At 37.1% G+C, this 12,511-nt stretch overlaps 1 protein-coding gene across 9 annotated transcripts in view; it reads left to right on the forward strand.

The window, feature by feature from the left end:
* Nucleotides 1-12,511, forward strand: part of LOC145529023 (uncharacterized) — a 1,122,255-nt gene that overhangs the window by 301,550 nt on the left and 808,194 nt on the right. Inside the window, exon 1 of one of the 9 annotated variants that reach the window (XM_081548498.1) lies at nt 5,335-5,453. The exons of the other annotated variants lie outside the window; for them this stretch is intronic. The gene's annotated coding sequence lies outside the window, so the exon portion shown is untranslated. Of the gene's footprint in view, nt 1-5,334; nt 5,454-12,511 lie in introns of those variants that run through there. 9 annotated transcript variants of the gene reach the window in all.

Raw genomic sequence — 12,511 nt, forward strand, 5'->3', positions numbered from 1 at the left:
GGTCTTACAGAATTCTAGCTAAAGGCAAGCTGAGGATTTAAACATCAAATTGAGGGATAAAATACATGGTCAGATATCCAGGTAGGGGGGATTCTTACTAAACTGATTTGGTAGGATTCTTTATGACAAGGAAGGGGCCAATGTAAGGCAGAGTTGAATAGAAGGCTCAGAGAACTCTGACAAAACTCAGTCAAGTAGGGAAACTTTGTCATTTGTGAGGCTTGAATTAAGAAACATTAAGTCACTACATTAAATCAGTCCCTAGTACCCAGTAAAGGCTGATTGGTTAAATACTAACTTTATTATTAAAATTAACAATGATTATATCTCCCTGCCATTTCCTGAATGTATATAAATTGGAGAACTTTTTTCATATCAAAATCCAGAGCAAATGCCATTCAGGTGTCCTTATGAATTTACTAGGATAAATATGCTTTAAGGCTTTTTGTCTATTCTGGCTCCCCTGATGCTATGGTGTTGTGAAAGGCAGGACCTTTGACCACCTGGTATTTGGGAGCTATATTTGAAAACTGAGTTGTGAGCTAGACCCTCATCTGCTGAGGGAGAATACCAAGCCCTGAAGGAGAATGCTGATGTCAACCCAGAAACACGTCTAAACCTGTCTCAGTTGTAAGATGAAACTGAGGTGAAATAATAGTAACTGAATATGGGATTGAACTGGGGTTAGAGGACCACTAGACCAGAAAAAAGTATGATGGAAAATTTAGATAAATGTCTACATTCCACAGCCAGCAGAGCCTGGAATATGGTTTTTTTTTGTTTGTTTTTTTTTAACACATTTAGATAGAATAAATGCAGTGTAGGCTAGATCTATTTGAATCTATTTAAATAGCATGTTAAAGGACAGGTACAGCTCAATTTCCTGGGAGCTGAAAATAGAAACTTTGGATCTGGGGTGCTGAAAACCAAAGGGTATGATGGATTACCTTTTTAAAATCAGATTTTTTTTGTTGTTGTTATTTAGTGTTATGAATTCTTTACATATTTTGGATTCTAGTCTCTTATCAGGTATATGGTCGAATATTTTATTCTAATATTTTCTGTAGTTTGCCATTTAATTTTTTTAATTGTATTTTTTTTCTGTGCAGAAGCTTTTTAGTTTGATGTATCCCACCTGCTTATTTTTGGTTCTGTTGCTTGGCTTTGGTGCCATATCCAAAAAATTGTTGTGAAGTCAAATGTTAAGAAGCTTTTCCCTTATGATCACTTCTAGTACTTTTATATATATCTTACATTTAAACCTTTAATTCACTTCAAGATAATTTTTGTGAGTGGTGTAATGGTCCAATTCTATTCTTTTGCATGTGAATATCCAGTTTTCCCAATGCCATTTATTGAAGATCTAAGCTTTCCTATTGAGTGTTTTGATTCCCTTATCAAATATTAATAGCCAAGGGAACATGGGTTTGTTTCTGAAATATCACTTCTGTTCCATTGGTCTATGTGTCTGTTTTCATTCCTGTACCATAGTATTTTAATTATGATAGCTTTGCAATGTTGTTTAAAATCAGGAATTATGATATGACCTCTTAGTTCTTTTTTTTATCAATATTTCTTTGTCAATATAGGATCTTTTGTGTCTTCACATGAATCTTTATGTTTTCTTCTATTTCTATGAAAAATGTCATTGGAATTTTGATAGAGATTGCTTTGAATCTGTATATGGATTTGGATAGTATGGACATTTTAACAGTATTAATTCTACCAATCCATGAACACAGAATATCTTCCCATTTATTTGTGTCTTCTTTAATTTCTTTCATCAATATATAATAGTTTTCAGTTAAATTTATTCCTAATTATATTATTGTTTTTGATGCTACTGCAAAAGAGATTTTCTTAATTTGTCTTTCTGATAGTTCATTGTTAGTATATAGAAATGCAACTAAGTTTTATATGTTAATTTTTTTTGTCCCACAATTTTATTGAATTTGTTTATTAGTCCTAAGAAGCTTTTCATAGAGTTTTAAGGTTTTTCTGTGTATAATATCATATCTGCAAACAGAGACAATTTTACTTCCTTTTTAATTTAAGTGATTTTTATTTCTTTTTCTATTTTTATGGTTCTGGCTAAAACTTCTAGTTCTATATTGAAAATAAGTGGGAAGAGTGGACACCTATGTATTGTACTTGATTGTAAAGAAAAATTTTTCAAACTGTTCAAGTTGAGTATAATGTTAGCTGTAAACTCAACATATATGATCTTTATTATGTTGAACTATGCTGTTAAAGTGCTGTACTCAATATGCCAGCAAATTTGGAAAACTCAGCAGTGGCCACAGGACTGGAAACGGTCAGTTTTCATTCCAGTCCTAAAGAAAAGCAATGGCAAAGAATGTTCAAACTACCACACAATTGTGCTCATTTCACGTGCTAGCAGGGTAATTCTAAACATCCTTCAAGCTAGCCTTCAGCAGTACATGAACCAAGAACTTCCAGATGCACAAGCTGGATTTAGAAGAGGCAGAGGAACCAGAGATCAAGTTGCCAACATCTATTGGGTCATAGAAAAAGCAAGAGAATGCCAGAAAAACATCTACTTCTGCTTCATTGACTACACTAAAGCCTTTGACTGTGTGGATCACAACCAACTGTGGAAAATTCTTCAAGAGATGGGAATACCAGACCACCTTATCTGCTTCCTGTGAAACCTGTATGCATGCAGGTCAAAGAGCAACAGTGAGAACCGAGCATGGAACAACAGACTGGTTCCAAATCGGGAAAGGAGTATGTCAAGGCTGTATGTTGTTGCCCTGCTTATTTAACTTCTATGCAGAGTACATCATACAAAATGCCAGGCGGGGTGAATCAAGAGTCAGAATCAAGCTTGCAGGAAGAAATATCAATAACATCAGATATGCAGATGATGCCACTCTAATGGCAGAAAGCTAAGAGGCACTAAAGAGCCTCTTGATGAAGGTGAAAGAGGAGAGTGAAAAAGCTGGCTTAAAACTCAGCATTCAAAAAACTAAGGTCATGACATACGATCCCATCACTTCATGGCAAATAGAAGGGGAAAATGGGGAAACAGTGACAGATTTTATTTTCTCGGGCACCAAAATCACTGCAGATTGTGACTGCAGCCATGAAATTAAAAGCACTTGCTACTTTGAAGAAAAGCTATGACAAACCTAGACAGCATATTAAAAAGTAGAGATGTCACTTTGCGGACAAAGGTTCATCTAGTCAAGGGTATGGTCTTTCCAGTAGTCATGTATGGATGTGAGAGTTGGACAGTGAAGGAGGCTGAGCACCGAAGAATTGATGCTTTCATGTTTTGGTGCTGGAGAAGACTCTTGAGAGTCCCTTGGAATGCAAGGAGATCAAACCAGTCAATCCTAAAAGAAATCAACCCTGAATAATCATTGCAAGAACTGATGCTGAAGCTGAAGCTCCAATACTTTGGCCACCTGATGTGACGAGCAGACTTATTGGAAAAGATCCTGATGCTGGGAAGGGTTAAGGGCAGGAGGAGAAGGGGCAACAGAGGGTAAGGTGGTTGGATGGCATCACTGACTCAAAGGACAAGAGTTTAAGCAAACTTTGGGAGATTATGAAGACAGGGAAGCCTGGTGTGCTGCAGTCCATGGGGTTACAGAGTCAGACATGACTTAGGGACTGAACAACAACAACATATTCTTTCTATACCAAAATTTTTCAGAGCTTTTATTATGGAAGCAAGTTTGATTCTGTCAATTTTTCCTTCATCTATTGTGGTGATTATATTATTTTAATATTTCATTCAATTAATGTGGTGTACTACATCTAGTCATTTTCTATGTTGAATCATCCTCAAAACTCAGGGGTAGATCCTCCTTTACCATGGTGTATTATCTTTTTAATGTATTGTTGAATTCAGTTTGCTAGTAATATTTTGTTGAGAAATTTTGTATCTATATTCATCAGGTTTATTTACCTGTAGTTTTTTGGTAATACCCTTCTCTAGCTTTGGTGTCAAGGTAATGTTGACTTTGTCAAATGAGTTAGGGTATGTTGCCTCTTCTTCATTTGTTGAGAGTTTGAGAAGGACTGATAATAATTCTTTAAATGTTTGGTGGAATTAATCAGTGAAATTGTCTGGTCCTGGAATTTTTTTGTTCAGTGGTTTCTGACTCCTTATGCAATATTATTATTTGTTTTAGGATTGTTCAGATTTTATATTCCTTTACGATTAAGTCTTGGCATGTTGTATGTTTCTAGGAATTTGTTTCTAATAGGTTATTTAATTTATATATGTGCATGCTGTGCTCAGTCACTCAGTCATGTCCAACTCTTTGCAACCCCATGGACTGTAGCCCGCTAGGCTCCTCTGTCCATGGGGATTCTCCAGGAAAGAACACTGTAGTAGGTTGCTGTGCTCTCCTCCAGGAATTTATATATATGTGTCAGTTAGGTTCATCTGGTCTCAAGTTAGTTCAGGTCCACTGTTTTTTGAAAGTGGGGTATTATTAAAGTCCCCTAGTATTATTGTGTGGTTTCCATTTCTCTCTTCAGATTTGTTAGTTTTTGCTGAATATATGTAGATGCTCTGATGCTGAGTTTATTTATAATGAAATTATAAAGTTTATATTTATAATTGTTATATAGTTTATATTTATAATAGTTATAACCTCTTGATGAATTGACCCCTTTATCATTATATAATGACTTTTTTTTGCTATATTTTTTGACTTAAAATCTTTGACATAAGTGTAGCTACCCTCACTTTCTTTTGGTTTCATTGCTGTAGAATATCTTTTTCATCCTTCACTTTGGGATAATAGGTGTTCATCCAGCTAAATGAGTCTCTTGTATGTGCCATATAGTTGGCTCATGTTTTGTTTTTAATCTGTTCAACAGCCACTCTATTCCTTTTGATTTGTGAATTTAATCTATTTACACTTAAAGTAATTATTGCTAGATAAGGTGGCTCAGATGGTAAAGAATCTTCTTTTGTCTAACTTTGTGTTTGCAGTCTCTGTTGCACAGGCTGAAGGATTGTAGTTCCTTTTGCTTTGAGTGTCTGCCACCTGGTGAATAAGGCTGCCCTAAGATGCTTCTGCAGGCTCCTTCCTGGTAGGAGGGACTGGTGCCTGCCGACTAGTGAGTAGAAATGGATCTTGTCTCTCTGGTGGGCAGAGACATGTCAAAGGGTTTGTTTGGAGGTGGCTGGGAGCTCAGGAAGAGTTTAGGCATCCTGTCTATTGATGAATGGGGTTGTGTTCTCACCCTCTTGGCTGTTTGACCTGAGGTGTCCCAGAACTGGAGCTTATAGGCTGTTGGGTGGGGCCAGGTCTTGGTGTCACAATGGCAGCCTCCCGGAGAGCTCATGTCAATGAGCTCCCAGTACTTCCCCAGTACCTCTCCCCAGTACCTCTCCACTAGTGTCCTTGTCCCCACAGTGAGCCACAGCCACTTCCCTGTTTCCCTAGGAGATCCTCCAAGACCAGAAGGTAGGTCTGGCCCAGGATCCCATGAAGTCACTGTGTTTTTCCCTGGGTTCCAGTGCACATAAGACCTTGTATGTGCCCTTCAGGTGTAGAGTTTCTCTTTCCCCTAGTCTTGTGTAGTACCTGTGATCAAGCCCTACTGGTCTTTAAAGCCAAATACTCTGGGGCTCCTCCTCTTGATGCCAGGCTCTCAGGCTGTGGAGCCTGAAGTGGGGCTCAGAACTCTCCTTTCTGTGGGAGAACCTCTGATATATAATTATTTTCCAATATATGGATCACCCACTTGGTGGGTAAGGGATTTAATTATGTTCTGAATGCACCTGTCCTACCTTCTCGTTGTGGCTTCTTTGTTTTAGATGTAGAATATCTTTTTTTGGTAGGTTCCAGTTCTTTTTGTCTATGGTTATTCAGCCATTAGTTGTGATTTTGGTGTTTTCCTGAAAGAAGGTGAGCTCAAGTCCTTCTACTTTGCCATCTTGTCTCCAACCTCCTTCACCTACTGCTCCACCTTTAAAGTATAATCAGCCTTCCTTTAATGTTTCAATACTGAAGAAAATTATAATTTGAATACATCTTATACAAAATTTCCTTTGGATTTCCTCCCATTTACTATTACTGAGGGTGTTTAGCAGTGCTTATAAGGAGATATTTCTTGACAGGAAATCAATAATTTGTTATAAGGTGTTATCAACAACAGGCTTCCCTGATGGCTCAGTGGTAAAGAATCTGCTCGCCAATGCAGGAGACGTGGGTTCAATCCTTGGGTTAGAAAGATCCCCTGAAGGAGGAAATGGCAACCCACTCCAGTATTCTTGCCTGGAAATCCCATGGACAGAGGAGCCTGGCAGGCTATAGTCGGTGGGGTCACAAAGAGTTAGACATGACTTGGTGACCAAACAATAAAGATCATCAAGAACAGGGAGTAGACATTGGTGTACGAAGGGAATCACAGATTTATCTGGTTACAGAGCTGTTTTGGCAAATTTCATTTGAGATAACATAAAAAAGGGGGATTGAGGGTAGGATATTTGAATATTCAAAATTTGTTTTCTAGAAACATGGAAATATGTACTATTTAATTGATCTCCATTCCAAGATTTCCCCATGGGCTCTGCCAAGGGCACTGTGGTAAAGCACACATAAAAGTTGCATATGCCATGATTTTTATGAAGAGAATTTGACATTATTCAGCCGTGCTTGTGGTTGTGCATGTCTGCACACTAAACACTGGTTATCAATGATTAATGGACAGCATGCTTGGACAATGCTCTCCTACTTGAGCTAATGAACTAAATGGTTTATTTCATGCTCCATTTCCACAAATAAATGGCTGTAATACATAATGTGATAATTCCTGATCTCCTTGCAGTGCATTTTCTTGTCTATAATGAACACAAAAATTTTTGAAAATCAGATTAATCAGGCATTGCATTGTAATTTTATACATTGAATAGATTATGAAATATTGCTGAAATCAAAATGTTTACACTGAAAGGAAAAGAGGTGGTAAAATTGAGAAACATCTTGAAAGGAGCTTTAAAAGAGCCTCATAATGGGCTTTTTTTTCCCCTTCTGTTTTTATTTTAACTATCCTCTTGAGTAAAACTGTAGTTATTCTACATGTTTGTGTAATTTGTGTAAGTTTATAAATAAACACCATTCTTTCCTTAATCATTTTGGGATGTTTCTACACAGCAGAATTATGATTTAACTTCATATATCTAATGTGCACATTTTCACTTGTGGTTTTGTTTATTTTTCATAGGTTCTTGTATAATCTTTGTGTTGAATAAGAACAATCTGTGGGATGAAATTGTCATTCCACCTTAATTTAGACTCCTCTTGTCTAGATTGCCCTTTAAATCTAACTATGGAGTTAATTCTTCCCCTGCTCCTGGTGAAAACTTGGGCACACTAAAATACTTCTCTGATCTCTCTTAGATAATATTAACACATAAGGTTTACCAGTCACTAAGTGTCACAATTTAGCAACCAAAAATTTCTGTTCTCCATTGTTGTCAAATATTCAGTCTTGCTTTAAAGTTGAGGCTTCTACTAATTAGCATTTCTACTTCATCCTCATTTAACAAACGCTGTTTCTAGTCCTCCAGGGTGGGTGGAAGTAGGTGGATTCTCTTTTGATTGGTACTGTCAATCTGATCTGATTCTCTTTTGGGCTCAACGGATGTTTGAAAATGAGTTTATTTCTTGTAGGTGCTAGGGATATCTCATCAAAGACAAATTTCCTTAAAAAGGACAATGCATATAATTGCCACCTGGTCATTTATTTCTCTTTCACACCAAATACTTTTAGTTTTTTGTTTTGTGTGTGTGTGTGTGTGTGAGAGAGAGAGTTCTGTTTTACCCTCTAGGGGTTTTTTGGATGAGGCCTAAAATAATTGGAAAAGTTTTAAAGTTAATCACTCAGTGGTGTCCGATTCTCTGTGATACCATGGACCAGCCCCTCTGTCCATGGAATTCTCCAGGCAAGAATACTAGAGTGGCTAGCCATTCCCTTCTCCAGAGGATTTTCCCCACCCAGGGATCAAACCCAAGTCTTTTGCCTTGCAGACAGATTCTTTACCCTCTGAACCAACAGCAAAGCCAGCTCTTCTCCTTGTTCTTGAAGGGAAACAATTATCCATTCTCTGAAGTGTAAGTAACATGCCACTCAAGATTTACATCCTTACTCTGACTCTGGGACAGCTAGTCAGAGGAAATCACACTAGATTGCACAGATGTGAGCAGACAAACCACTAGACCACTAGGCAGTCCAACTGCAGGGGACACATATTAAATCCTCTGAGTTATCTCATTAAAATATTTTTCCCTGAGATGAAAGTTCATTTCTTCCTTGCAGAGAGTGAAATCTGCAACACAGCTTCAGGCCTCTTTAAAGAAATACTTTACTCCCTCTTCTTCAGCTCCAAATCCTTTTATACCCTTAATTATGAGTGAGAGGCTTGAGGGCTGTGAATTTTTTAAAGTCAGGTGTATGTCCTATCATTTCCTTTGGATGTATTACCTATTGTCTCTCATTGACACAACAAAAATTTCCTTTTTAACATACAGTTGTACTTATTTTCAGAATGTCAATGAAAGTATTAATCAGTTGATCTAAGAAAAAGTGGAAAAATTTTTTTGAGGTAAATTGGAGGATTAAACACTGGGAACAGCCTCTCAGAAAGCTCTGAGAACTATTCCACTTGTTAGAGGTCAAAGCACAGTTATATAAGTTTTTGAAATAAAAGACTGTACATTAAATGACATATTATTGACAGTTTATACAATCCAGATCTAAGCATACAAAACAAATGGTGGGTTATGGATCATCACAGCCCCTTACAGGATTAAGAAGGAAAATTATCTCCTAAGAAGTTGTGACCCTTGATGAGATTAAAAAGGAATATTATTTCCTAAGGAGGTCTGAACAGGTGAACAATACACACTAAAGTGGAAGAAGGAGGCCCAAACAGGCAAAGAAAAATTTTGTTTGAATTTTTCTCTTCTTGCCATAAATTATGAATTTTATTTCATCAATAGCATCTTTGATAAAGCATAGAAACCACTAAATGCAATGATGAAAAGAACATATTCCATGATATAGATTTCAATGAAATTTAAGTTTTTCGTCTACAAAGAGTAAGACTTCTGCCATGACAGAGTAACAAGGATCAGATTTGACCTCCCAATGTAAACAACAACAGAAAAAGATGAAATACATAAAACAAGCATTTTCGGAACTTCCCTTGTGGTCCGTGGTTGAGAATCTGCCTGCCAGTGGAAGGGACACAGGTTCTATGCCTGGTCTGTGAGGATCCCACATGTTGCAGAGCAACTAAGCTTGTGTGCCACAACTACTGAGCCCGTGCTGCAACTAATGAAGCCTGTGTACCTAGAAGCTCCGCAACAAGAGAAGCTACCACAATGAGAGACCCATGCATCACAACAAAGAGTAGCCCCTGCTCACTGCAAATGGAAAAAAGCCCATGCAACAATGAAGACCCAGCCTATCCAAAAATAATGTAAATAAATTAAAAAAACAAAAACACAAACATTTTCAGACATTGAATAATTTTGGAACACTGGACAGTGATTCCTGAGAGGGAAATAGGGTTAACTCTGTAGTTGCCTCTGGATACTTTCTTCAGAGGTTTCTAGATTGCAGCAAAGGCTGAAAGAATTCATTACACAAGCATTACAGTAAATTTTAAAAGAAGTAAATTCATTACACAAGCATTACAGTAAATTTTAAAAGAAGTCCTTCGGAAGAAGGACGATGATATCAGACAGAAACATGGAGAAATGAAGAGCACCAGAAATTATAAATCTGTGGGTAAGTATAGCTGTATTGGAAGTCATCTCCAATGTCTCCACTTGAATCCAGTGCACAGTGATATACTGATGAACAAAGAAGGAGAAAACTGTTAACATAACCCTTTGGGGAAACTGATAGATTGTATAGTGACCAAGAGGCCACGATTTCCAAATCAAACAATGTTTACAAAGTCTTTTAATAACCTTCATGCTTACCTGGAAAGACAAGAGCAAACATATTGAAATCTTGAGGGAGGATTGGATGAAGGTAATCAAAATATACAAACTTCTAGTTACAAGATAAATTAGTACTAGGGGTGTAATGTAAAATGTGATAGATATAATTGATACTACTATGTGTTATACTCAAAAGTTGTTAAGAGAGTGGATCCTGGGAGTTCTCATCACAAAGAAAAAAATTTTTTCTTTTATTTTGTATCTATGTGAAATGATAGATGTTTACTAAACTTACTGTGGTTATTATTTTATGATGTGTATAAGTCAAATAATTATGCTGTACACCTTAAACATATACAGTGCTATATGTCAATTTTACCAAATCCACTTGTGTGCAATAAAGCCAATCTACTGACACCAGGTTGTAGTGAAGAAAAGTGTAATGTTTATTGCAGAAGCCAAGCAGGGAGTAGTTTGAGAAGCTAATGCTCAAAAGACTAGAACTTCCCAATGGGTTTCAGGGAGAGGACTTTAAAGGCAAGTGAGGAAGAGAGTCTCAGGGTGCCTAATCAGCTTGTTCACATTCCTCTCATTGGTTGATGAGGTAACAGGGTAGGGTTGACATCATTAATTTTCAGACTCTAGCTGCTCTGGGGGCAAGCGCTCATGATCATCATGCATTTAACTTCTTGCATCTGATGGGGGTTTTAGTATCTGCAAAACAACTGAGGAATGTGCAGCAGACACTTATCTATGTCCTTCAGGAAGGAACTAAAGATTCTCTGACTACCATGTGTCTGATTCACTGTTTAAATTGCTACCAGTTCTCCTGACTCAATTGCTATTTTATTGTTGTTGTTAGTATATATTCACATTCTTTCAATCATTAATTCTTGAACCAGGCTTTTGTGACTCAAGGGAGGCCTGGGAGACTAAAACTTTTCTACCAGCAAGAGCAGGCAGAGGACATAGGGGTGTCTGTCCCAGAAGGGCACTGTAGGATCCTGCTTGGTTACTTTATATCTCAATAAAATGTTTTTTTTTTTTTAAAAAAAAACAACCTAGTGAAGTCTTTGAATTGAGAAAGCTCACAACAGTGAGATAGTCATTACTTTTCAGCCCTGTGTTCTACATGTTTAAGAGGAAAACAACAAAAATCTGCTTTTTGCATGCATAGAACATGTTGCTTAATGCATATTGTACAGTCACTTTAAACATTTCATGATACTCAGCTTTAGGCAATGTGTCTTTACTATAAGTCACTAGGAGACAATTTGATTCTATTCTGTGTGCTTAGTCGATTCAGTCATGTCTGACTCTTTGTGACTCTATGGACTGTAGTTTTCCAGGACCCTCTGTTCATGAGAGTGTCCCAGGGAGAATACCGGAGTGGGTTGCCATGTGCTCCTCCAGGGGATCTTGCTAACCCAGGGACTGAACTCATGTCTCCTGCATTGCAGGTGAATTCTTTAACACTGAGCCACCAGAGAAGCCCTTGAGTCTATTAGTTGCCTGGAAAGCATATTGGAGAGATGAAATTAGTCATTTTAGTCTGGGAGTCAGTGTTCTACAGAGAGGAAAGGACCTATTGTAGGTGGACTTCATAACTGCTCAATGGGGATAGGGCATCTAGTGATTGCTAGAAACATCTGTACTCTTCCATAATACAACAAAGCAAGTATGTCATCTCTGAAACACTAAAGTATTAGATGATCATGTAAGTCAAGAAAATTTTCTGTATTTTTGTGATTACAGTCATTGATCCAGTGAACAGTAAAAGTAAAAAATCATTTCTAATTATTGATAAATGTTTGAGTAGTAGACAAGTATTTAAATAGCGAAACAATAAATTAAGCAAAAGCTTCTAAACATGCTGTTAGTAATAGGGCTTAAAAGTATTTTTTCTAATTTGCAGTTCTATTTAAGGGAAAGCTGCAGACTTATTTACATACCATACGATTGGAGTGGTTTTTTGGTTTTTGTGCTTATACATTTACATCTCCCTGAATTTACTGGTCCATTTTCCATAAAGGTATTCATTTATGTTGGTTACCATAGAAACCACAAGTGCTCCATTTGTACATAATTCTTTCCACATAGTCCCTCCCCTTTCTTGCTTTTCAAGTCAGCTAAATTGCTTTATGTGGCATTTTATGAAGAATAACCTTTGTGTGCTTACGTCTTTCATGAAACAAAGCTTCAGCTGTGCTACTTTATATTAATCTAAATCATAACTTTGACTTGTGAATTTCGCTGAAAAAAATGACTGAATAAGACAGAAATGTTTTCTAAATAGAATAGCACTCACACTTTAGAGTTGAAATTGAGTAGGAAAATCAAGACAATGGTAGTCTGCTTTAGAAAAGCTCTAAGTGTTACTTCACTAACCCATGAAAAAATGTTTAAATAATTGGCATAGTCAAGGGGTGAATATTTTGACAGGCATTACAATCAGCTACAGCTACATAGGAAGCAGTAATTGAATAACTCTGTGTATCCAAGCTTTGTGCTGGGTCAAGGGAATATAAAGACTTGGAAGATGGAGTCTCTGTCTTCAAGGTGTTTTC

The sequence above is a fragment of the Giraffa tippelskirchi genome, chromosome 12 (assembly GCF_054371585.1).
Source record: "Giraffa tippelskirchi isolate mGirTip1 chromosome 12, T2T-mGirTip1v1.2.pri, whole genome shotgun sequence".
NCBI lineage: Eukaryota > Metazoa > Chordata > Mammalia > Artiodactyla > Giraffidae > Giraffa > Giraffa tippelskirchi.